The 21448-nt window shown below is 48.0% G+C and overlaps 30 non-coding genes across 30 annotated transcripts; all 30 read right to left on the bottom strand.

Annotated features, from left to right (window-relative positions):
• Nucleotides 1-503: 503 nt before the first annotated feature.
• LOC143872250 (5S ribosomal RNA) lies at nucleotides 504-622 on the bottom strand. The gene has a single exon (XR_013247006.1). It is a non-coding gene; the product is annotated as a 5S ribosomal RNA (ribosomal RNA).
• Nucleotides 623-1219: 597 nt separating this feature from the next.
• Nucleotides 1220-1338, bottom strand: LOC143874128 (5S ribosomal RNA). The gene has a single exon (XR_013248818.1). It is a non-coding gene; the product is annotated as a 5S ribosomal RNA (ribosomal RNA).
• Nucleotides 1339-1935: 597 nt separating this feature from the next.
• On the bottom strand, nucleotides 1936-2054 carry LOC143873562 (5S ribosomal RNA). The gene has a single exon (XR_013248267.1). It is a non-coding gene; the product is annotated as a 5S ribosomal RNA (ribosomal RNA).
• Nucleotides 2055-2651: 597 nt separating this feature from the next.
• Nucleotides 2652-2770, bottom strand: LOC143872249 (5S ribosomal RNA). The gene has a single exon (XR_013247005.1). It is a non-coding gene; the product is annotated as a 5S ribosomal RNA (ribosomal RNA).
• A 597-nt stretch (nucleotides 2771-3367) lies between these two features.
• LOC143873631 (5S ribosomal RNA) lies at nucleotides 3368-3486 on the bottom strand. Its single transcript, XR_013248333.1, has one exon. It is a non-coding gene; the product is annotated as a 5S ribosomal RNA (ribosomal RNA).
• Nucleotides 3487-4083: 597 nt separating this feature from the next.
• On the bottom strand, nucleotides 4084-4202 carry LOC143873806 (5S ribosomal RNA). The gene has a single exon (XR_013248504.1). It is a non-coding gene; the product is annotated as a 5S ribosomal RNA (ribosomal RNA).
• Nucleotides 4203-4799: 597 nt separating this feature from the next.
• On the bottom strand, nucleotides 4800-4918 carry LOC143874127 (5S ribosomal RNA). The gene has a single exon (XR_013248817.1). It is a non-coding gene; the product is annotated as a 5S ribosomal RNA (ribosomal RNA).
• Nucleotides 4919-5515: 597 nt separating this feature from the next.
• On the bottom strand, nucleotides 5516-5634 carry LOC143874126 (5S ribosomal RNA). The gene has a single exon (XR_013248816.1). It is a non-coding gene; the product is annotated as a 5S ribosomal RNA (ribosomal RNA).
• A 597-nt stretch (nucleotides 5635-6231) lies between these two features.
• On the bottom strand, nucleotides 6232-6350 carry LOC143873561 (5S ribosomal RNA). Its single transcript, XR_013248266.1, has one exon. It is a non-coding gene; the product is annotated as a 5S ribosomal RNA (ribosomal RNA).
• A 597-nt stretch (nucleotides 6351-6947) lies between these two features.
• LOC143872248 (5S ribosomal RNA) lies at nucleotides 6948-7066 on the bottom strand. The gene has a single exon (XR_013247004.1). It is a non-coding gene; the product is annotated as a 5S ribosomal RNA (ribosomal RNA).
• Nucleotides 7067-7663: 597 nt separating this feature from the next.
• LOC143873630 (5S ribosomal RNA) lies at nucleotides 7664-7782 on the bottom strand. Its single transcript, XR_013248332.1, has one exon. It is a non-coding gene; the product is annotated as a 5S ribosomal RNA (ribosomal RNA).
• A 597-nt stretch (nucleotides 7783-8379) lies between these two features.
• On the bottom strand, nucleotides 8380-8498 carry LOC143873805 (5S ribosomal RNA). Its single transcript, XR_013248503.1, has one exon. It is a non-coding gene; the product is annotated as a 5S ribosomal RNA (ribosomal RNA).
• Nucleotides 8499-9095: 597 nt separating this feature from the next.
• On the bottom strand, nucleotides 9096-9214 carry LOC143874125 (5S ribosomal RNA). Its single transcript, XR_013248815.1, has one exon. It is a non-coding gene; the product is annotated as a 5S ribosomal RNA (ribosomal RNA).
• A 597-nt stretch (nucleotides 9215-9811) lies between these two features.
• LOC143872247 (5S ribosomal RNA) lies at nucleotides 9812-9930 on the bottom strand. The gene has a single exon (XR_013247003.1). It is a non-coding gene; the product is annotated as a 5S ribosomal RNA (ribosomal RNA).
• Nucleotides 9931-10527: 597 nt separating this feature from the next.
• On the bottom strand, nucleotides 10528-10646 carry LOC143872246 (5S ribosomal RNA). The gene has a single exon (XR_013247002.1). It is a non-coding gene; the product is annotated as a 5S ribosomal RNA (ribosomal RNA).
• A 597-nt stretch (nucleotides 10647-11243) lies between these two features.
• LOC143873629 (5S ribosomal RNA) lies at nucleotides 11244-11362 on the bottom strand. Its single transcript, XR_013248331.1, has one exon. It is a non-coding gene; the product is annotated as a 5S ribosomal RNA (ribosomal RNA).
• Nucleotides 11363-11959: 597 nt separating this feature from the next.
• On the bottom strand, nucleotides 11960-12078 carry LOC143873804 (5S ribosomal RNA). The gene has a single exon (XR_013248502.1). It is a non-coding gene; the product is annotated as a 5S ribosomal RNA (ribosomal RNA).
• A 597-nt stretch (nucleotides 12079-12675) lies between these two features.
• Nucleotides 12676-12794, bottom strand: LOC143874124 (5S ribosomal RNA). Its single transcript, XR_013248814.1, has one exon. It is a non-coding gene; the product is annotated as a 5S ribosomal RNA (ribosomal RNA).
• Nucleotides 12795-13391: 597 nt separating this feature from the next.
• Nucleotides 13392-13510, bottom strand: LOC143872244 (5S ribosomal RNA). The gene has a single exon (XR_013247000.1). It is a non-coding gene; the product is annotated as a 5S ribosomal RNA (ribosomal RNA).
• Nucleotides 13511-14107: 597 nt separating this feature from the next.
• On the bottom strand, nucleotides 14108-14226 carry LOC143874122 (5S ribosomal RNA). The gene has a single exon (XR_013248812.1). It is a non-coding gene; the product is annotated as a 5S ribosomal RNA (ribosomal RNA).
• Nucleotides 14227-14823: 597 nt separating this feature from the next.
• Nucleotides 14824-14942, bottom strand: LOC143873628 (5S ribosomal RNA). The gene has a single exon (XR_013248330.1). It is a non-coding gene; the product is annotated as a 5S ribosomal RNA (ribosomal RNA).
• A 597-nt stretch (nucleotides 14943-15539) lies between these two features.
• Nucleotides 15540-15658, bottom strand: LOC143873803 (5S ribosomal RNA). Its single transcript, XR_013248501.1, has one exon. It is a non-coding gene; the product is annotated as a 5S ribosomal RNA (ribosomal RNA).
• A 597-nt stretch (nucleotides 15659-16255) lies between these two features.
• LOC143874121 (5S ribosomal RNA) lies at nucleotides 16256-16374 on the bottom strand. The gene has a single exon (XR_013248811.1). It is a non-coding gene; the product is annotated as a 5S ribosomal RNA (ribosomal RNA).
• A 597-nt stretch (nucleotides 16375-16971) lies between these two features.
• On the bottom strand, nucleotides 16972-17090 carry LOC143872243 (5S ribosomal RNA). The gene has a single exon (XR_013246999.1). It is a non-coding gene; the product is annotated as a 5S ribosomal RNA (ribosomal RNA).
• Nucleotides 17091-17687: 597 nt separating this feature from the next.
• On the bottom strand, nucleotides 17688-17806 carry LOC143874120 (5S ribosomal RNA). The gene has a single exon (XR_013248810.1). It is a non-coding gene; the product is annotated as a 5S ribosomal RNA (ribosomal RNA).
• Nucleotides 17807-18403: 597 nt separating this feature from the next.
• LOC143874391 (5S ribosomal RNA) lies at nucleotides 18404-18522 on the bottom strand. Its single transcript, XR_013249073.1, has one exon. It is a non-coding gene; the product is annotated as a 5S ribosomal RNA (ribosomal RNA).
• Nucleotides 18523-19119: 597 nt separating this feature from the next.
• On the bottom strand, nucleotides 19120-19238 carry LOC143874119 (5S ribosomal RNA). The gene has a single exon (XR_013248809.1). It is a non-coding gene; the product is annotated as a 5S ribosomal RNA (ribosomal RNA).
• Nucleotides 19239-19835: 597 nt separating this feature from the next.
• LOC143874474 (5S ribosomal RNA) lies at nucleotides 19836-19954 on the bottom strand. The gene has a single exon (XR_013249153.1). It is a non-coding gene; the product is annotated as a 5S ribosomal RNA (ribosomal RNA).
• A 597-nt stretch (nucleotides 19955-20551) lies between these two features.
• On the bottom strand, nucleotides 20552-20670 carry LOC143872242 (5S ribosomal RNA). Its single transcript, XR_013246998.1, has one exon. It is a non-coding gene; the product is annotated as a 5S ribosomal RNA (ribosomal RNA).
• A 597-nt stretch (nucleotides 20671-21267) lies between these two features.
• LOC143872241 (5S ribosomal RNA) lies at nucleotides 21268-21386 on the bottom strand. Its single transcript, XR_013246997.1, has one exon. It is a non-coding gene; the product is annotated as a 5S ribosomal RNA (ribosomal RNA).
• Between the last annotated feature and the right edge of the window lie 62 nt (nucleotides 21387-21448).

Genomic DNA, 21448 nt, shown 5'->3' with positions numbered 1-21448 from the left:
ATGACACCGGATGGACGATCCGAGCATGTCGGGAAGCGGATGACCGCCAGGGCTGTCATCGCGCGATGAATCTTCCCGAGTACCCCCGAATCAATATAAGAATCGCGACGATCTGACGGGCGGATCAAAAGTTATCGTCGGAACGATATTTGTGCACCAAGGGTATCTCACGGCCAGTAAACACCTTCCGACCGGATTCATGACTCGCATCCACTAGTACACTCATCCGCTATAGCCTGTACGTCACTGAATCTGAACAAACCCCCGCTATAATTTGACCGCAAATGAAATGTCAGAACGAATTCCGTTTATCGAATCAAACGACACTATCACCCCGCCATAATAAAGACCGGACGTCTTTGAATTCACCATCCGGAAGAAAATAAAAAGATCCGAACCGAAACGTAGGAGGCGACGCACTAAACGTGCGTTTCAGTTCGCATCGATGTTCCAGAACCGAAAGATTGTTCGAAAAAAGTGGTAGATAGCCGAAAAAAGTGACAGGGGTGCAACACGAGGACTTCCCAGGAGGTCACCCATCCTAGTACTACTCTCGCCCAAGCACGCTTAACTTCGGAGTTCTGATGGGATCCAGTGCATTTGTGCTGGTATGATCGCACCCAGCATGCCTCTCCATTGTCAAAGTAATAAAGAGTTTCCACTCGCATTGTCGTACGAAGTCCGTTTAAATGAAAGTGCGAAAAAATCCTGCTAGATGACACCGGATGGACGATCCGAGCATGTCGGAAAGCCGGATGACCGCCAAGGCTGTCATCGCGCGATGAATCTTCCCGAGTACCCCCGAATCAATATAAGAATCGCGACGATCTGACGGGCGGATCAAAAGTTATCGTCGGAACGATATTTGTGCACCAAGGGTAGCTCACGGCCAGTAAACACCTTCCGACCGGATTCATGACTCGCATCCACTAGTACACTCATCCGCTATAGCCTGTACGTCACTGAATCTGAACAAACCCCCGCTATAATTTGACCGCAAATGAAATGTCAGAACGAATTCCGTTTATCGAATCAAACGACACTATCACCCCGCCATAATAAAGACCGGACGTCTTCGAATTCACCATCCGGAAGAAAATAAAAAGATCCGAACCGAAACCTAGGAGGCGACGCACTAAACGTGCGTTTCAGTTCGCTTCGATATTCCAGAACCGAAAGATTGTTCGAAAAAAGTGGTAGAAAGCCGAAAAAAGTGACAGGGGTGCAACACGAGGACTTCCCAGGAGGTCACCCATCCTAGTACTACTCTCGCCCAAGCACGCTTAACTTCGGGGTTCTGATGGGATCCAGTGCATTTGTGCTGGTATGATCGCACCCAGCATGCCTCTCCAATGTCAAAGTAATAAAGAGTTTCCACTTACATTGTCGTACGAAGTCCGTTTAAATGAAAGTGCGAAAAAATCCTGCTAGATGACATCGTATGGACGATCCGAGCATGTCGGGAAGCCGGATGACCGCCAGGGCTGTCATCGCGCGATGAATCTTCCCGATTACCCCCGAATCAATATAAGAATCGCCACGATCTGACGGGCGGATCAAAAGTTATCGTCGGAACGATATTTGTGCACCAAGGGTAGCTCACGGCCAGTAAACACCTTCCGACCGGATTCATGACTCGCATCCACTAGTACACTCATCCGCTATAGCCTGTACGTTACTGAATCTGAACAAACCCCCGCTATAATTTGACCGCAAATGAAATGTCAGAACGAATTCCGTTTATCGAATCAAACGACACTATCACCCCGCCATAATAAAGACCGGACGTATTTGAATTCACTATCCGGCAGAAAATAAAAAGATCCCAACCGAAACGTAGGAGGTGTCGCACTAAACGTGCGTTTCAGTTCGCATCGATGTTCCAGAACCGAAAGATTGTTCGAAAAAAGTGGTAGATAGCCGAAAAAAGTGACAGGGGTGCAACACGAGGACTTCCCAGGAGGTCACCCATCCTAGTACTACTCTCGCCCAAGCACGCTTAACTTCGGAGTTCTGATGGGATCCAGGGTATTTGTGCTGGTATGATCGCACCCAGCATGCCTCTGCATTGTCAAAGTAATAAAGAGTTTCCACTCGCATTGTCGTACGAAGTCCGTTTAAATGAAAGTGCGAAAAAATCCTGCTAGATGACACCGGATGGACGATCCGAGCATGTCGGAAAGCCGGATGACCGCCAGGGCTGTCATCGCGCGATGAATCTTCCCGAGTACCCCCGAATCAATATAAGAATCGCCACGATCTGACGGGCGGATCAAAAGTTATCGTCGGAACGATATTTGTGCACCAAGGGTAGCTCACGGCCAGTAAACACCTTCCGACCGGATTCATGACTCGCATCCACTAGTACACTCATCCGCTATAGCCTGTACGTCACTGAATCTGAACAAACCCCCGCTATAATTTGACCGCAAATGAAATGTCAAAACGAATTCCGTTTATCGAATCAAACGACACTATCACCCCGCCATAATAAAGACCGGACGTCTTTGAATTCACCATCCGGAAGAAAATAAAAAGATCCGAACCGAAACGTAGGAGGCGTCGCAATAAACGTGCGTTTCAGTTCGAATCGATGTTCCAGAACCGAAAGATTGTTCGAAAAAAGTGGTAGATAGCCGAAAAAAGTGACTGGGGTGCAACACGAGGACTTCCCAGGAGGTCACCCATCCTAGTACTACTCTCGCCCAAGCACGCTTAACTTCGGAGTTCTGATGGGATCCAGTGCATTTGTGCTGGTATGATCGCACCCAGCATGCCTCTCCATTGTCAAAGTAATAAAGAGTTTCCACTCGCATTGTCGTACGAAGTCCGTTTAAATGAAAGTGCGAAAAAATCCTGCTAGATGACACCGGATGGACGATCCGAGCATGTCGGGAAGCCGGATGACCGCCAGGGCTGTCATCGCGCGATGAATCTTCCCGAGTACCCCCGAATCAATATAAGAATCGCGACGATCTGACGGGCGGATCAAAAGTTATCGTCGGAACGATATTTGTGCACCAAGGGTATCTCACGGCCAGTAAACACCTTCCGACCGGATTCATGACTCGCATCCACTAGTACACTCATCCGCTATAGCCTGTACGTCACTGAATCTGAACAAACCCCCGCTATAATTTGACCGCAAATGAAATGTCAGAACGAATTCCGTTTATCGAATCAAACGACACTATCACCCCGCCATAATAAAGACCGGACGTCTTTGAATTAACCATCCGGAAGAAAATAAAAAGATCCGTACCGAAACGTAGGAGGCGACGTACTAAACGTGCGTTTCAGTTCGCATCGATGTTCCAGAACCGAAAGATTGTTCGAAAAAAGTGGTAGATAGCCGAAAAAAGTGACAGGGGTGCAACACGAGGACTTCCCAGGAGGTCACCCATCCTAGTACTACTCTCGCCCAAGCACGCTTAACATCGGAGTTCTGATGGGATCCAGTGCATTTGTGCTGGTATGATCGCACCCAGCATGCCTCTCCATTGTCAAAGTAATAAAGAGTTTCCACTCGCATTGTCGTACGAAGTCCGTTTAAATGAAAGTGCGAAAAAATCCTGCTAGATGCCATCGGATGGACGATCCGAGCATGTCGGGAAGCCGGATAACCGCCAGAGCTGTCATCGCGCGATGAATCTTCCCGATTACCCCCGAATAAATATAAGAATCGCCACGATCTGACGGGCGGATCAAAAGTTATCGTCGGAACGATATTTGTGCACCAAGGGTAGCTCACGGCCAGTAAACACCTTCCGACCGGATTCATGACTCGCATCCACTAGTACACTCATCCGCTATAGCCTGTACGTCACTGAATCTGAACAAACCCCCGCTATAATTTGACCGCAAATGAAATGTCAGAACGAATTCCGTTTATCGAATCAAACGACACTATCACCCCGCCATAATAAAGACCGGACGTCTTTGAATTCACCATCCGGAAGAAAATAAAAAGATCCGAACCGAAACGTAGGAGGCGACGCACTAAACGTGCGTTTCAGTTCGCATCGATGTTCCAGAACCGAAAGATTGTTCGAAAAAAGTGGTAGATAGCCGAAAAAAGTGACAGGGGTGCAACACGAGGACTTTCCAGGAGGTCACCCATCCTAGTACTACTCTCGCCCAAGCACGCTTAACTTCGGAGTTCTGATGGGATCCAGTGCATTTGTGCTGGTATGATCGCACCCAGCATGCCTCTCCATTGTCAAAGTAATAAAGAGTTTCCACTCGCATTGTCGTACGAAGTCCGTTTAAATGAAAGTGCGAAAAAATCCTGCTAGATGACACCGGATGGACGATCCGAGCATGTCGGAAAGCCGGATGACCGCCAAGGCTGTCATCGCGCGATGAATCTTCCCGAGTACCCCCGAATCAATATAAGAATCGCGACGATCTGACGGGCGGATCAAAAGTTATCGTCGGAACGATATTTGTGCACCAAGGGTAGCTCACGGCCAGTAAACACCTTCCGACCGGATTCATGACTCGCTTCCACTAGTACACTCATCCGCTATAGCCTGTACGTCACTGAATCTGAACAAACCCCCGCTATAATTTGACCGCAAATGAAATGTCAGAACGAATTCCGTTTATCGAATCAAACGACACTATCACCCCGCCATAATAAAGACCGGACGTCTTCGAATTCACCATCCGGAAGAAAATAAAAAGATCCGAACCGAAACCTAGGAGGCGACGCACTAAACGTGCGTTTCAGTTCGCTTCGATATTCCAGAACCGAAAGATTGTTCGAAAAAAGTGGTAGAAAGCCGAAAAAAGTGACAGGGGTGCAACACGAGGACTTCCCAGGAGGTCACCCATCCTAGTACTACTCTCGCCCAAGCACGCTTAACTTCGGGGTTCTGATGGGATCCAGTGCATTTGTGCTGGTATGATCGCACCCAGCATGCCTCTCCAATGTCAAAGTAATAAAGAGTTTCCACTTACATTGTCGTACGAAGTCCGTTTAAATGAAAGTGCGAAAAAATCCTGCTAGATGACATCGTATGGACGATCCGAGCATGTCGGGAAGCCGGATGACCGCCAGGGCTGTCATCGCGCGATGAATCTTCCCGATTACCCCCGAATCAATATAAGAATCGCCACGATCTGACGGGCGGATCAAAAGTTATCGTCGGAACGATATTTGTGCACCAAGGGTAGCTCACGGCCAGTAAACACCTTCCGACCGGATTCATGACTCGCATCCACTAGTACACTCATCCGCTATAGCCTGTACGTCACTGAATCTGAACAAACCCCCGCTATAATTTGACCGCAAATGAAATGTCAGAACGAATTCCGTTTATCGAATCAAACGACACTATCACCCCGCCATAATAAAGACCGGACGTCTTCGAATTCACCATCCGGAAGAAAATAAAAAGATCCGAACCGAAACCTAGGAGGCGACGCACTAAACGTGCGTTTCAGTTCGCTTCGATATTCCAGAACCGAAAGATTGTTCGAAAAAAGTGGTAGAAAGCCGAAAAAAGTGACAGGGGTGCAACACGAGGACTTCCCAGGAGGTCACCCATCCTAGTACTACTCTCGCCCAAGCACGCTTAACTTCGGGGTTCTGATGGGATCCAGTGCATTTGTGCTGGTATGATCGCACCCAGCATGCCTCTCCAATGTCAAAGTAATAAAGAGTTTCCACTTACATTGTCGTACGAAGTCCGTTTAAATGAAAGTGCGAAAAAATCCTGCTAGATGACATCGTATGGACGATCCGAGCATGTCGGGAAGCCGGATGACCGCCAGGGCTGTCATCGCGCGATGAATCTTCCCGATTACCCCCGAATCAATATAAGAATCGCCACGATCTGACGGGCGGATCAAAAGTTATCGTCGGAACGATATTTGTGCACCAAGGGTAGCTCACGGCCAGTAAACACCTTCCGACCGGATTCATGACTCGCATCCACTAGTACACTCATCCGCTATAGCCTGTACGTTACTGAATCTGAACAAACCCCCGCTATAATTTGACCGCAAATGAAATGTCAGAACGAATTCCGTTTATCGAATCAAACGACACTATCACCCCGCCATAATAAAGACCGGACGTATTTGAATTCACTATCCGGCAGAAAATAAAAAGATCCCAACCGAAACGTAGGAGGTGTCGCACTAAACGTGCGTTTCAGTTCGCATCGATGTTCCAGAACCGAAAGATTGTTCGAAAAAAGTGGTAGATAGCCGAAAAAAGTGACAGGGGTGCAACACGAGGACTTCCCAGGAGGTCACCCATCCTAGTACTACTCTCGCCCAAGCACGCTTAACTTCGGAGTTCTGATGGGATCCAGGGTATTTGTGCTGGTATGATCGCACCCAGCATGCCTCTGCATTGTCAAAGTAATAAAGAGTTTCCACTCGCATTGTCGTACGAAGTCCGTTTAAATGAAAGTGCGAAAAAATCCTGCTAGATGACACCGGATGGACGATCCGAGCATGTCGGAAAGCCGGATGACCGCCAGGGCTGTCATCGCGCGATGAATCTTCCCGAGTACCCCCGAATCAATATAAGAATCGCCACGATCTGACGGGCGGATCAAAAGTTATCGTCGGAACGATATTTGTGCACCAAGGGTAGCTCACGGCCAGTAAACACCTTCCGACCGGATTCATGACTCGCATCCACTAGTACACTCATCCGCTATAGCCTGTACGTCACTGAATCTGAACAAACCCCCGCTATAATTTGACCGCAAATGAAATGTCAAAACGAATTCCGTTTATCGAATCAAACGACACTATCACCCCGCCATAATAAAGACCGGACGTCTTTGAATTCACCATCCGGAAGAAAATAAAAAGATCCGAACCGAAACGTAGGAGGCGTCGCAATAAACGTGCGTTTCAGTTCGAATCGATGTTCCAGAACCGAAAGATTGTTCGAAAAAAGTGGTAGATAGCCGAAAAAAGTGACTGGGGTGCAACACGAGGACTTCCCAGGAGGTCACCCATCCTAGTACTACTCTCGCCCAAGCACGCTTAACTTCGGAGTTCTGATGGGATCCAGTGCATTTGTGCTGGTATGATCGCACCCAGCATGCCTCTCCATTGTCAAAGTAATAAAGAGTTTCCACTCGCATTGTCGTACGAAGTCCGTTTAAATGAAAGTGCGAAAAAATCCTGCTAGATGACACCGGATGGACGATCCGAGCATGTCGGGAAGCCGGATGACCGCCAGGGCTGTCATCGCGCGATGAATCTTCCCGAGTACCCCCGAATCAATATAAGAATCGCGACGATCTGACGGGCGGATCAAAAGTTATCGTCGGAACGATATTTGTGCACCAAGGGTATCTCACGGCCAGTAAACACCTTCCGACCGGATTCATGACTCGCATCCACTAGTACACTCATCCGCTATAGCCTGTACGTCACTGAATCTGAACAAACCCCCGCTATAATTTGACCGCAAATGAAATGTCAGAACGAATTCCGTTTATCGAATCAAACGACACTATCACCCCGCCATAATAAAGACCGGACGTCTTTGAATTAACCATCCGGAAGAAAATAAAAAGATCCGTACCGAAACGTAGGAGGCGACGTACTAAACGTGCGTTTCAGTTCGCATCGATGTTCCAGAACCGAAAGATTGTTCGAAAAAAGTGGTAGATAGCCGAAAAAAGTGACAGGGGTGCAACACGAGGACTTCCCAGGAGGTCACCCATCCTAGTACTACTCTCGCCCAAGCACGCTTAACATCGGAGTTCTGATGGGATCCAGTGCATTTGTGCTGGTATGATCGCACCCAGCATGCCTCTCCATTGTCAAAGTAATAAAGAGTTTCCACTCGCATTGTCGTACGAAGTCCGTTTAAATGAAAGTGCGAAAAAATCCTGCTAGATGCCATCGGATGGACGATCCGAGCATGTCGGGAAGCCGGATAACCGCCAGAGCTGTCATCGCGCGATGAATCTTCCCGATTACCCCCGAATAAATATAAGAATCGCCACGATCTGACGGGCGGATCAAAAGTTATCGTCGGAACGATATTTGTGCACCAAGGGTAGCTCACGGCCAGTAAACACCTTCCGACCGGATTCATGACTCGCATCCACTAGTACACTCATCCGCTATAGCCTGTACGTCACTGAATCTGAACAAACCCCCGCTATAATTTGACCGCAAATGAAATGTCAGAACGAATTCCGTTTATCGAATCAAACGACACTATCACCCCGCCATAATAAAGACCGGACGTCTTTGAATTCACCATCCGGAAGAAAATAAAAAGATCCGAACCGAAACGTAGGAGGCGACGCACTAAACGTGCGTTTCAGTTCGCATCGATGTTCCAGAACCGAAAGATTGTTCGAAAAAAGTGGTAGATAGCCGAAAAAAGTGACAGGGGTGCAACACGAGGACTTTCCAGGAGGTCACCCATCCTAGTACTACTCTCGCCCAAGCACGCTTAACTTCGGAGTTCTGATGGGATCCAGTGCATTTGTGCTGGTATGATCGCACCCAGCATGCCTCTCCATTGTCAAAGTAATAAAGAGTTTCCACTCGCATTGTCGTACGAAGTCCGTTTAAATGAAAGTGCGAAAAAATCCTGCTAGATGACACCGGATGGACGATCCGAGCATGTCGGAAAGCCGGATGACCGCCAAGGCTGTCATCGCGCGATGAATCTTCCCGAGTACCCCCGAATCAATATAAGAATCGCGACGATCTGACGGGCGGATCAAAAGTTATCGTCGGAACGATATTTGTGCACCAAGGGTAGCTCACGGCCAGTAAACACCTTCCGACCGGATTCATGACTCGCTTCCACTAGTACACTCATCCGCTATAGCCTGTACGTCACTGAATCTGAACAAACCCCCGCTATAATTTGACCGCAAATGAAATGTCAGAACGAATTCCGTTTATCGAATCAAACGACACTATCACCCCGCCATAATAAAGACCGGACGTCTTCGAATTCACCATCCGGAAGAAAATAAAAAGATCCGAACCGAAACCTAGGAGGCGACGCACTAAACGTGCGTTTCAGTTCGCTTCGATATTCCAGAACCGAAAGATTGTTCGAAAAAAGTGGTAGAAAGCCGAAAAAAGTGACAGGGGTGCAACACGAGGACTTCCCAGGAGGTCACCCATCCTAGTACTACTCTCGCCCAAGCACGCTTAACTTCGGGGTTCTGATGGGATCCAGTGCATTTGTGCTGGTATGATCGCACCCAGCATGCCTCTCCAATGTCAAAGTAATAAAGAGTTTCCACTTACATTGTCGTACGAAGTCCGTTTAAATGAAAGTGCGAAAAAATCCTGCTAGATGACATCGTATGGACGATCCGAGCATGTCGGGAAGCCGGATGACCGCCAGGGCTGTCATCGCGCGATGAATCTTCCCGATTACCCCCGAATCAATATAAGAATCGCCACGATCTGACGGGCGGATCAAAAGTTATCGTCGGAACGATATTTGTGCACCAAGGGTAGCTCACGGCCAGTAAACACCTTCCGACCGGATTCATGACTCGCATCCACTAGTACACTCATCCGCTATAGCCTGTACGTTACTGAATCTGAACAAACCCCCGCTATAATTTGACCGCAAATGAAATGTCAGAACGAATTCCGTTTATCGAATCAAACGACACTATCACCCCGCCATAATAAAGACCGGACGTATTTGAATTCACTATCCGGCAGAAAATAAAAAGATCCCAACCGAAACGTAGGAGGCGTCGCACTAAACGTGCGTTTCAGTTCGCATCGATGTTCCAGAACCGAAAGATTGTTCGAAAAAAGTGGTAGATAGCCGAAAAAAGTGACAGGGGTGCAACACGAGGACTTCCCAGGAGGTCACCCATCCTAGTACTACTCTCGCCCAAGCACGCTTAACTTCGGAGTTCTGATGGGATCCAGTGCATTTGTGCTGGTATGATCGCACCCAGCATGCCTCTCCATTGTCAAAGTAATAAAGAGTTTCCACTCGCATTTTCGTACGAAGTCCGTTTAAATGAAAGTGCGAAAAAATCTTGCTAGATGACACCGGATGGACGATCCGAGCATGTCGGAAAGCCGGATGACCCCCAAGGCTGTCATCGCGCGATTAATCTTCCCGAGTACCCCCGAATCAATATAAGAATCGCCACGATCTGACGGGTGGATCAAAAGTTATCGTCGGTACGATATTTGTGCACCAAGGGTAGCTCACGGCCAGTAAACACCTTCCGACCGGATTCATGACTTTCATCCACTAGTACACTCATCCGCTATAGCTTGTACGTCACTGAATCTAAACAAACCCCCGCTATAATTTGACAGCAAATGAAATGTCAGAACGAATTCCGTTTATCGAATCAAACGACACTATCACCCCGCCATAATAAAGACCGGACGTCTTTGAATTCACCATCCGGAAGAAAATAAAAAGATCCGAACCGAAACGTAGGAGGCGTCGCAATAAACGTGCGTTTCAGTTCGCAGCGATGTTCCAGAACCGAAAGATTGTTCGAAAAAAGTGGTAGATAGCCGAAAAAAGTGACTGGGGTGCAACACGAGGACTTCCCAGGAGGTCACCCATCCTAGTACTACTCTCGCCCAAGCACGCTTAACTTCGGAGTTCTGATGGGATCCAGTGCATTTGTGCTGGTATGATCGCACCCAGCATGCCTCTCCATTGTCAAAGTAATAAAGAGTTTCCACTCGCATTGTCGTACGAAGTCCGTTTAAATGAAAGTGCGAAAAAATCCTGCTAGATGACACCGGATGGACGATCCGAGCATGTCGGGAAGCCGGATGACCGCCAGGGCTGTCATCGCGCGATGAATCTTCCCGAGTACCCCCGAATCAATATAAGAATCGCGACGATCTGACGGGCGGATCAAAAGTTATCGTCGGAACGATATTTGTGCACCAAGGGTATCTCACGGCCAGTAAACACCTTCCGACCGGATTCATGACTCGCATCCACTAGTACACTCATCCGCTATAGCCTGTACGTCACTGAATCTGAACAAACCCCCGCTATAATTTGACCGCAAATGAAATGTCAGAACGAATTCCGTTTATCGAATCAAACGACACTATCACCCCGCCATAATAAAGACCGGACGTCTTTGAATTAACCATCCGGAAGAAAATAAAAAGATCCGTACCGAAACGTAGGAGGCGACGTACTAAACGTGCGTTTCAGTTCGCATCGATGTTCCAGAACCGAAAGATTGTTCGAAAAAAGTGGTAGATAGCCGAAAAAAGTGACAGGGGTGCAACACGAGGACTTCCCAGGAGGTCACCCATCCTAGTACTACTCTCGCCCAAGCACGCTTAACATCGGAGTTCTGATGGGATCCAGTGCATTTGTGCTGGTATGATCGCACCCAGCATGCCTCTCCATTGTCAAAGTAATAAAGAGTTTCCACTCGCATTGTCGTACGAAGTCCGTTTAAATGAAAGTGCGAAAAAATCCTGCTAGATGCCATCGGATGGACGATCCGAGCATGTCGGGAAGCCGGATAACCGCCAGAGCTGTCATCGCGCGATGAATCTTCCCGATTACCCCCGAATAAATATAAGAATCGCGACGATCTGACGGGCGGATCAAAAGTTATCGTCGGAACGATATTTGTGCACCAAGGGTAGCTCACGGCCAGTAAACACCTTCCGACCGGATTCATGACTCGCATCCACTAGTACACTCATCCGCTATAGCCTGTACGTCACTGAATCTGAACAAACCCCCGCTATAATTTGACCGCAAATGAAATGTCAGAACGAATTCCGTTTATCGAATCAAACGACACTATCACCCCGCCATAATAAAGACCGGACGTCTTTGAATTCACCATCCGGAAGAAAATAAAAAGATCCGAACCGAAACGTAGGAGGCGACGCACTAAACGTGCGTTTCAGTTCGCATCGATGTTCCAGAACCGAAAGATTGTTCGAAAAAAGTGGTAGATAGCCGAAAAAAGTGACAGGGGTGCAACACGAGGACTTTCCAGGAGGTCACCCATCCTAGTACTACTCTCGCCCAAGCACGCTTAACTTCGGAGTTCTGATGGGATCCAGTGCATTTGTGCTGGTATGATCGCACCCAGCATGCCTCTCCATTGTCAAAGTAATAAAGAGTTTCCACTCGCATTGTCGTACGAAGTCCGTTTAAATGAAAGTGCGAAAAAATCCTGCTAGATGACACCGGATGGACGATCCGAGCATGTCGGAAAGCCGGATGACCGCCAGGGCTGTCATCGCGCGTTGAATCTTCCCGAGTACCCCCGAATCAATATAAGAATCGCGACGATCTGACGGGCGGATCAAAAGTTATCGTCGGAACGATATTTGTGCACCAAGGGTAGCTCACGGCCAGTAAACACCTTCCGACCGGATTCATGACTCGCATCCACTAGTACACTCATCCGCTATAGCCTGTACGTCACTGAATCTGAACAAACCCCCGCTATAATTTGACCGCAAATGAAATGTCAGAACGAATTCCGTTTATCGAATCAAACGACACTATCACCCCGCCATAATAAAGACCGGACGTCTTCGAATTCACCATCCGGAAGAAAATAAAAAGATCCGAACCGAAACCTAGGAGGCGACGCACTAAACGTGCGTTTCAGTTCGCTTCGATATTCCAGAACCGAAAGATTGTTCGAAAAAAGTGGTAGAAAGCCGAAAAAAGTGACAGGGGTGCAACACGAGGACTTCCCAGGAGGTCACCCATCCTAGTACTACTCTCGCCCAAGCACGCTTAACTTCGGGGTTCTGATGGGATCCAGTGCATTTGTGCTGGTATGATCGCACCCAGCATGCCTCTCCAATGTCAAAGTAATAAAGAGTTTCCACTTACATTGTCGTACGAAGTCCGTTTAAATGAAAGTGCGAAAAAATCCTGCTAGATGACATCGTATGGACGATCCGAGCATGTCGGGAAGCCGGATGACCGCCAGGGCTGTCATCGCGCGATGAATCTTCCCGATTACCCCCGAATCAATATAAGAATCGCCACGATCTGACGGGCGGATCAAAAGTTATCGTCGGAACGATATTTGTGCACCAAGGGTAGCTCACGGCCAGTAAACACCTTCCGACCGGATTCATGACTCGCATCCACTAGTACACTCATCCGCTATAGCCTGTACGTTACTGAATCTGAACAAACCCCCGCTATAATTTGACCGCAAATGAAATGTCAGAACGAATTCCGTTTATCGAATCAAACGACACTATCACCCCGCCATAATAAAGACCGGACGTCTTTGAATTAACCATCCGGAAGAAAATAAAAAGATCCGTACCGAAACGTAGGAGGCGACGCACTAAACGTGCGTTTCAGTTCGCATCGATGTTCCAGAACCGAAAGATTGTTCGAAAAAAGTGGTAGATAGCCGAAAAAAGTGACAGGGGTGCAACACGAGGACTTCCCAGGAGGTCACCCATCCTAGTACTACTCTCGCCCAAGCACGCTTAACTTCGGAGTTCTGATGGGATCCAGTGCATTTGTGCTGGTATGATCGCACCCAGCATGCCTCTCCATTGTCAAAGTAATAAAGAGTTTCCACTCGCATTGTCGTACGAAGTCCGTTTAAATGAAAGTGCGAAAAAATCCTGCTAGATGACACCGGATGGACGATCCGAGCATGTCGGAAAGCCGGATGACCACCAAGGCTGTCATCGCGCGATTAATCTTCCCGAGTACCCCCGAATCAATATAAGAATCGCCACGATCTGACGGGCGGATCAAAAGTTATCGTCGGAACGATATTTGTGCACCAAGGGTAGCTCACGGCCAGTAAACACCTTCCGACCGGATTCATGACTTTCATCCACTAGTACACTCATCCGCTATAGCTTGTACGTCACTGAATCTAAACAAACCCCCGCTATAATTTGACCGCAAATGAAATGTCAGAACGAATTCCGTTTATCGAATCAAACGACACTATCACCCCGCCATAATAAAGACCGGACGTCTTCGAATTCACCATCCGGAAGAAAATAAAAAGATCCGAACCGAAACCTAGGAGGCGACGCACTAAACGTGCGTTTCAGTTCGCTTCGATATTCCAGAACCGAAAGATTGTTCGAAAAAAGTGGTAGAAAGCCGAAAAAAGTGACAGGGGTGCAACACGAGGACTTCCCAGGAGGTCACCCATCCTAGTACTACTCTCGCCCAAGCACGCTTAACTTCGGGGTTCTGATGGGATCCAGTGCATTTGTGCTGGTATGATCGCACCCAGCATGCCTCTCCAATGTCAAAGTAATAAAGAGTTTCCACTTACATTGTCGTACGAAGTCCGTTTAAATGAAAGTGCGAAAAAATCCTGCTAGATGACATCGTATGGACGATCCGAGCATGTCGGGAAGCCGGATGACCGCCAGGGCTGTCATCGCGCGATGAATCTTCCCGATTACCCCCGAATCAATATAAGAATCGCCACGATCTGACGGGCGGATCAAAAGTTATCGTCGGAACGATATTTGTGCACCAAGGGTAGCTCACGGCCAGTAAACACCTTCCGACCGGATTCATGACTCGCATCCACTAGTACACTCATCCGCTATAGCCTGTACGTTACTGAATCTGAACAAACCCCCGCTATAATTTGACCGCAAATGAAATGTCAGAACGAATTCCGTTTATCGAATCAAACGACACTATCACCCCGCCATAATAAAGACCGGACGTCTTTGAATTAACCATCCGGAAGAAAATAAAAAGATCCGTACCGAAACGTAGGAGGCGACGTACTAAACGTGCGTTTCAGTTCGCATCGATGTTCCAGAACCGAAAGATTGTTCGAAAAAAGTGGTAGATAGCCGAAAAAAGTGACAGGGGTGCAACACGAGGACTTCCCAGGAGGTCACCCATCCTAGTACTACTCTCGCCCAAGCACGCTTAACATCGGAGTTCTGATGGGATCCAGTGCATTTGTGCTGGTATGATCGCACCCAGCATGCCTCTCCATTGTCAAAGTAATAAAGAGTTTCCACTCGCATTGTCGTACGAAGTCCGTTTAAATGAAAGTGCGAAAAAATCCTGCTAGATGCCATCGGATGGACGATCCGAGCATGTCGGGAAGCCGGATGACCGCCAGAGCTGTCATCGCGCGATGAATCTTCCCGATTACCCCCGAATAAATATAAGAATCGCCACGATCTGACGGGCGGATCAAAAGTTATCGTCGGAACGATATTTGTGCACCAAGGGTAGCTCACGGCCAGTAAACACCTTCCGACCGGATTCATGACTCGCATCCACTAGTACACTCATCCGCTATAGCCTGTACGTCACTGAATCTGAACAAACCCCCGCTATAATTTGACCGCAAATGAAATGTCAGAACGAATTCCGTTTATCGAATCAAACGACACTATCACCCCGCCATAATAAAGACCGGACGTCTTTGAATTCACCATCCGGAAGAAAATAAAAAGATCCGAACCGAAACCTAGGAGGCGACGCACTAAACGTGCGTTTCAGTTCGCATCGATGTTCCAGAACCGAAAGATTGTTCGAAAAAAGTGGTAGATAGCCGAAAAAAGTGACAGGGGTGCAACACGAGGACTTTCCAGGAGGTCACCCATCCTAGTACTACTCTCGCCCAAGCACGCTTAACTTCGGAGTTCTGATGGGATCCAGTGCATTTGTGCTGGTATGATCGCACCCAGCATGCCTCTCCATTGTCAAAGTAATAAAGAGTTTCCACTCGCATTGTCGTACGAAGTCCGTTTAAATGAAAGTGCGAAAAAATCCTGCTAGATGACACCGGATGGACGATCCGAGCATGTCGGAAAGCCGGATGACCGCCAGGGCTGTCATCGCGCGTTGAATCTTCCCGAGTACCCCCGAATCAATATAAGAATCGCGACGATCTGACGGGCGGATCAAAAGTTATCGTCGGAACGATATTTGTGCACCAAGGGTAGCTCACGGCCAGTAAACACCTTCCGACCGGATTCATGACTCGCATCCACTAGTACACTCATCCGCTATAGCCTGTACGTCACTGAATCTGAACAAACCCCCGCTATAATTTGACCGCAAATGAAATGTCAGAACGAATTCCGTTTATCGAATCAAACGACACTATCACCCCGCCATAATAAAGACCGGACGTCTTCGAATTCACCATCCGGAAGAAAATAAAAAGATCCCAACCGAAACCTAGGAGGCGACGCACTAAACGTGCGTTTCAGTTCGCTTCGATATTCCAGAACCGAAAGATTGTTCGAAAAAAGTGGTAGAAAGCCGAAAAAAGTGACAGGGGTGCAACACGAGGACTTCCCAGGAGGTCACCCATCCTAGTACTACTCTCGCCCAAGCACGCTTAACTTCGGGGTTCTGATGGGATCCAGTGCATTTGTGCTGGTATGATCGCACCCAGCATGCCTCTCCAATGTCAAAGTAATAAAGAGTTTCCACTTACATTGTCGTACGAAGTCCGTTTAAATGAAAGTGCGAAAAAATCCTGCTAGATGACATCGTATGGACGATCCGAGCATGTCGGGAAGCCGGATGACCGCCAGGGCTGTCATCGCGCGATGAATCTTCCCGATTACCCCCGAATCAATATAAGAATCGCCACGATCTGACGGGCGGATCAAAAGTTATCGTCGGAACGATATTTGTGCACCAAGGGTAGCTCACGGCCAGTAAACACCTTCCGACCGGATTCATGACTCGCATCCACTAGTACACTCATCCGCTATAGCCTGTACGTTACTGAATCTGAACAAACCCCCGCTATAATTTGACCGCAAATGAAATGTCAGAACGAATTCCGTTTATCGAATCAAACGACACTATCACCCCGCCATAATAAAGACCGGACGTCTTTGAATTAACCATCCGGAAGAAAATAAAAAGATCCGTACCGAAACGTAGGAGGCGACGCACTAAACGTGCGTTTCAGTTCGCATCGATGTTCCAGAACCGAAAGATTGTTCGAAAAAAGTGGTAGATAGCCGAAAAAAGTGACAGGGGTGCAACACGAGGACTTCCCAGGAGGTCACCCATCCTAGTACTACTCTCGCCCAAGCACGCTTAACTTCGGAGTTCTGATGGGATCCAGTGCATTTGTGCTGGTATGATCGCACCCAGCATGCCTCTCCATTGTCAAAGTAATAAAGAGTTTCCACTCGCATTGTCGTACGAAGTCCGTTTAAATGAAAGTGCGAAAAAATCCTGCTAGATGACACCGGATGGACGATCCGAGCATGTCGGAAAGCCGGATGACCACCAAGGCTGTCATCGCGCGATTAATCTTCCCGAGTACCCCCGAATCAATATAAGAATCGCCACGATCTGACGGGCGGATCAAAAGTTATCGTCGGAACGATATTTGTGCACCAAGGGTAGCTCACGGCCAGTAAACACCTTCCGACCGGATTCATGACTTTCATCCACTAGTACACTCATCCGCTATAGCTTGTACGTCACTGAATCTAAACAAACCCCCGCTATAATTTGACCGCAAATGAAATGTCAGAACGAATTCCGTTTATCGAATCAAACGACACTATCACCCCGCCATAATAAAGACCGGACGTCTTCGAATTCACCATCCGGAAGAAAATAAAAAGATCCGAACCGAAACCTAGGAGGCGACGCACTAAACGTGCGTTTCAGTTCGCTTCGATATTCCAGAACCGAAAGATTGTTCGAAAAAAGTGGTAGAAAGCCGAAAAAAGTGACAGGGGTGCAACACGAGGACTTCCCAGGAGGTCACCCATCCTAGTACTACTCTCGCCCAAGCACGCTTAACTTCGGGGTTCTGATGGGATCCAGTGCATTTGTGCTGGTATGATCGCACCCAGCATGCCTCTCCAATGTCAAAGTAATAAAGAGTTTCCACTTACATTGTCGTACGAAGTCCGTTTAAATGAAAGTGCGAAAAAATCCTGCTAGATGACATCGTATGGACGATCCGAGCATGTCGGGAAGCCGGATGACCGCCAGGGCTGTCATCGCGCGATGAATCTTCCCGATTACCCCCGAATCAATATAAGAATCGCCACGATCTGACGGGCGGATCAAAAGTTATCGTCGGAACGATATTTGTGCACCAAGGGTAGCTCACGGCCAGTAAACACCTTCCGACCGGATTCATGACTCGCATCCACTAGTACACTCATCCGCTATAGCCTGTACGTTACTGAATCTGAACAAACCCCCGCTATAATTTGACCGCAAATGAAATGTCAGAACGAATTCCGTTTATCGAATCAAACGACACTATCACCCCGCCATAATAAAGACCGGACGTATTTGAATTCACTATCCGGCAGAAAATAAAAAGATCCCAACCGAAACGTAGGAGGCGACGCACTAAACGTGCGTTTCAGTTCGCATCGATGTTCCAGAACCGAAAGATTGTTCGAAAAAAGTGGTAGATAGCCGAAAAAAGTGACAGGGGTGCAACACGAGGACTTCCCAGGAGGTCACCCATCCTAGTACTACTCTCGCCCAAGCACGCTTAACTTCGGAGTTCTGATGGGATCCAGGGTATTTGTGCTGGTATGATCGCATCCAGCATGCCTCTCCATTGTCAAAGTAATAAAGAGTTTCCACTCGCATTGTCGTACGAAGTCCGTTTAAATGAAAGTGCGAAAAAATCCTGCTAGATGACACCGTATGGACGATCCGAGCATGTCGGGAAGCCGGATGACCGCCAGGGCTGTCATCGCGCGATGAATCTTCCCGATTACCCCCGAATCAATATAAGAATCGCCACGATCTGACGGGCGGATCAAAAGTTATCGTCGGAACGATATTTGTGCACCAAGGGTAGCTCACGGCCAGTAAACACCTTCCGACCGGATTCATGACTCGCATCCACTAGTACACTCATCCGCTATAGCCTGTACGTCACTGAATCTGAACAAACCCCCGCTATAATTTGACCGCAAATGAAATGTCAGAACGAATTCCGTTTATCGAATCAAACGACACTATCACCCCGCCATAATAAAGACCGGACGTCTTCGAATTCACCATCCGGAAGAAAATAAAAAGATCCGAACCGAAACCTAGGAGGCGACGCACTAAACGTGCGTTTCAGTTCGCTTCGATATTCTAGAACCGAAAGATTGTTCGAAAAAAGTGGTAGAAAGCCGAAAAAAGTGACAGGGGTGCAACACGAGGACTTCCCAGGAGGTCACCCATCCTAGTACTACTCTCGCCCAAGCACGCTTAACTTCGGGGTTCTGATGGGATCCAGTGCATTTGTGCTGGTATGATCGCACCCAGCATGCCTCTCCAATGTCAAAGTAATAAAGAGTTTCCACTTACATTGTCGTACGAAGTCCGTTTAAATGAAAGTGCGAAAAAATCCTGCTAGATGACATCGTATGGACGATCCGAGCATGTCGGGAAGCCGGATGACTGCCAGGGCTGTCATCGCGCGATGAATCTTCCCGATTACCCCCGAATCAATATAAGAATCGCCACGATCTGACGGGCGGATCAAAAGTTATCGTCGGAACGATATTTGTGCACCAAGGGTAGCTCACGGCCAGTAAACACCTTCCGACCGGATTCATGACTCGCATCCACTAGTACACTCATCCGCTATAGCCTGTACGTTACTGAATCTGAACAAACCCCCGCTATAATTTGACCGCAAATGAAATGTCAGAACGAATTCCGTTTATCGAATCAAACGACACTATCACCCCGCCATAATAAAGACCGGACGTATTTGAATTCACTATCCGGCAGAAAATAAAAAGATCCCAACCGAAACGTAGGAGGCGTCGCACTAAACGTGCGTTTCAGTTCGCATCGATGTTCCAGAACCGAAAGATTGTTCGAAAAAAGTGGTAGATAGCCGAAAAAAGTGACAGGGGTGCAACACGAGGACTTCCCAGGAGGTCACCCATCCTAGTACTACTCTTGCCCAAGCACGCTTAACTTCAGAGTTCTGATGGGATCCAGTGCATTTGTGCTGGTATGATCGCACCCAGCATGCCTCTCCATTGTCAAAGTAATAAAGAGTTTCCACTCGCATTGTCGTACGAAGTCCGTTTAAATGAAAGTGCGAAAAAATCCTGCTAGATGACACCGGATGGACGATCCGAGCATGTCGGAAAGCCGGATGACCGCCAAGGCTGTCATCGCGCGATTAATCTTCCCGAGTACCCCCGAATCAATATAAGAATCGCGACGATCTGACGGGCGGATCAAAAGTTATCGTCGGAACGATATTTGTGCACCAAGGGTAGCTCACGGCCAGTAAACACCTTCCGACCAGATTCATGACTCGCATCCACTAGTACACTCATCCGCTATAGCCTGTACGTCACTGAATCTGAACAAACCCCCGCTATAATTTGACCGCAAATGAAATGTCAGAACGAATTCTGTTTATCGAATCAAACGACACTATCACCCCGCCATAATAAAGACCGGACGTCTTTGAATTCACCATCCGGAAGAAAATAAAAAGATCCGAACCGAAACGTAGGAGGCGACGCACTAAACGTGCGTTTCAGTTCGCATCGATGTTCCAGAACCGAAAGATTGTTCGAAAAAAGTGGTAGATAGCCGAAAAAAGTGACAGGGGTGCAACACGAGGACTTCCCAGGAGGTCACCCATCCTAGTACTACTCTCGCCCAAGCACGCTTAACTTCGGAGTTCTGATGGGATCCAGTGCATTTGTGCTGGTATGATCGCACCCAGCATGCCTCTCCATTGTCAAAGTAATATAGAGTTTCCACTCGCATTGTCGTACGAAGTCCGTTTAAATGAAAGTGCGAAAAAATCCTGCTAGATGACACCGGATGGACGATCCGAGCATGTCGGAAAGCCGGATGACCGCCAAGGCTGTCATCGCGCGATTAATCTTCCCGAGTACCCCCGAATCAATATAAGAATCGCCACGATCTGACGGGCGGATCAAAAGTTATCGTCGGAACGATATTTGTGCACCAAGGGTAGCTCACGGCCAGTAAACACCTTCCGACCGGATTCATGACTCGCATCCACTAGTACACTCATCCGCTATAGCCTGTACGTCACTGAATCTGAACAAACCCCCGCTATAATTTGACCGCAAATGAAATGTCAGAACGAATTCCGTTTATCGAATCAAACGACACTATCACCCCGCAATAATAAAGACCGGACGTCTTTGAATTAACCATCCGGAAGAAAATAAAAAGATCCGTACCGAAACGTAGGAGGCGACGCACTAAACGTGCGTTTCAGTTCGCATCGATGTTCCAGAACCGAAAGATTGTTCGAAAAAAGTGGTAGATAGCCGAAAAAAGTGACAGGGGTGCAACACGAGGACTTCCCAGGAGGTCACCCATCCTAGTACTACTCTCGCCCAAGCACGCTTAACTTCGGAGTTCTGATGGGATCCAGTGCATTTGTGCTGGTATGATCGCACCCAGCATGCCTCTCCATTGTCAAAGTAATAAAGAGTTTCCACTCGCATTGTCGTACGAAGTCCG

Source organism: Tasmannia lanceolata, unplaced genomic scaffold (genome assembly GCF_043159265.1).
Source record: "Tasmannia lanceolata isolate RefF3 unplaced genomic scaffold, GAP_Taslan_0.1 ptg000003l, whole genome shotgun sequence".
NCBI lineage: Eukaryota > Viridiplantae > Streptophyta > Magnoliopsida > Canellales > Winteraceae > Tasmannia > Tasmannia lanceolata.
This window is presented reverse-complemented; position numbering and strand designations above follow the sequence as displayed.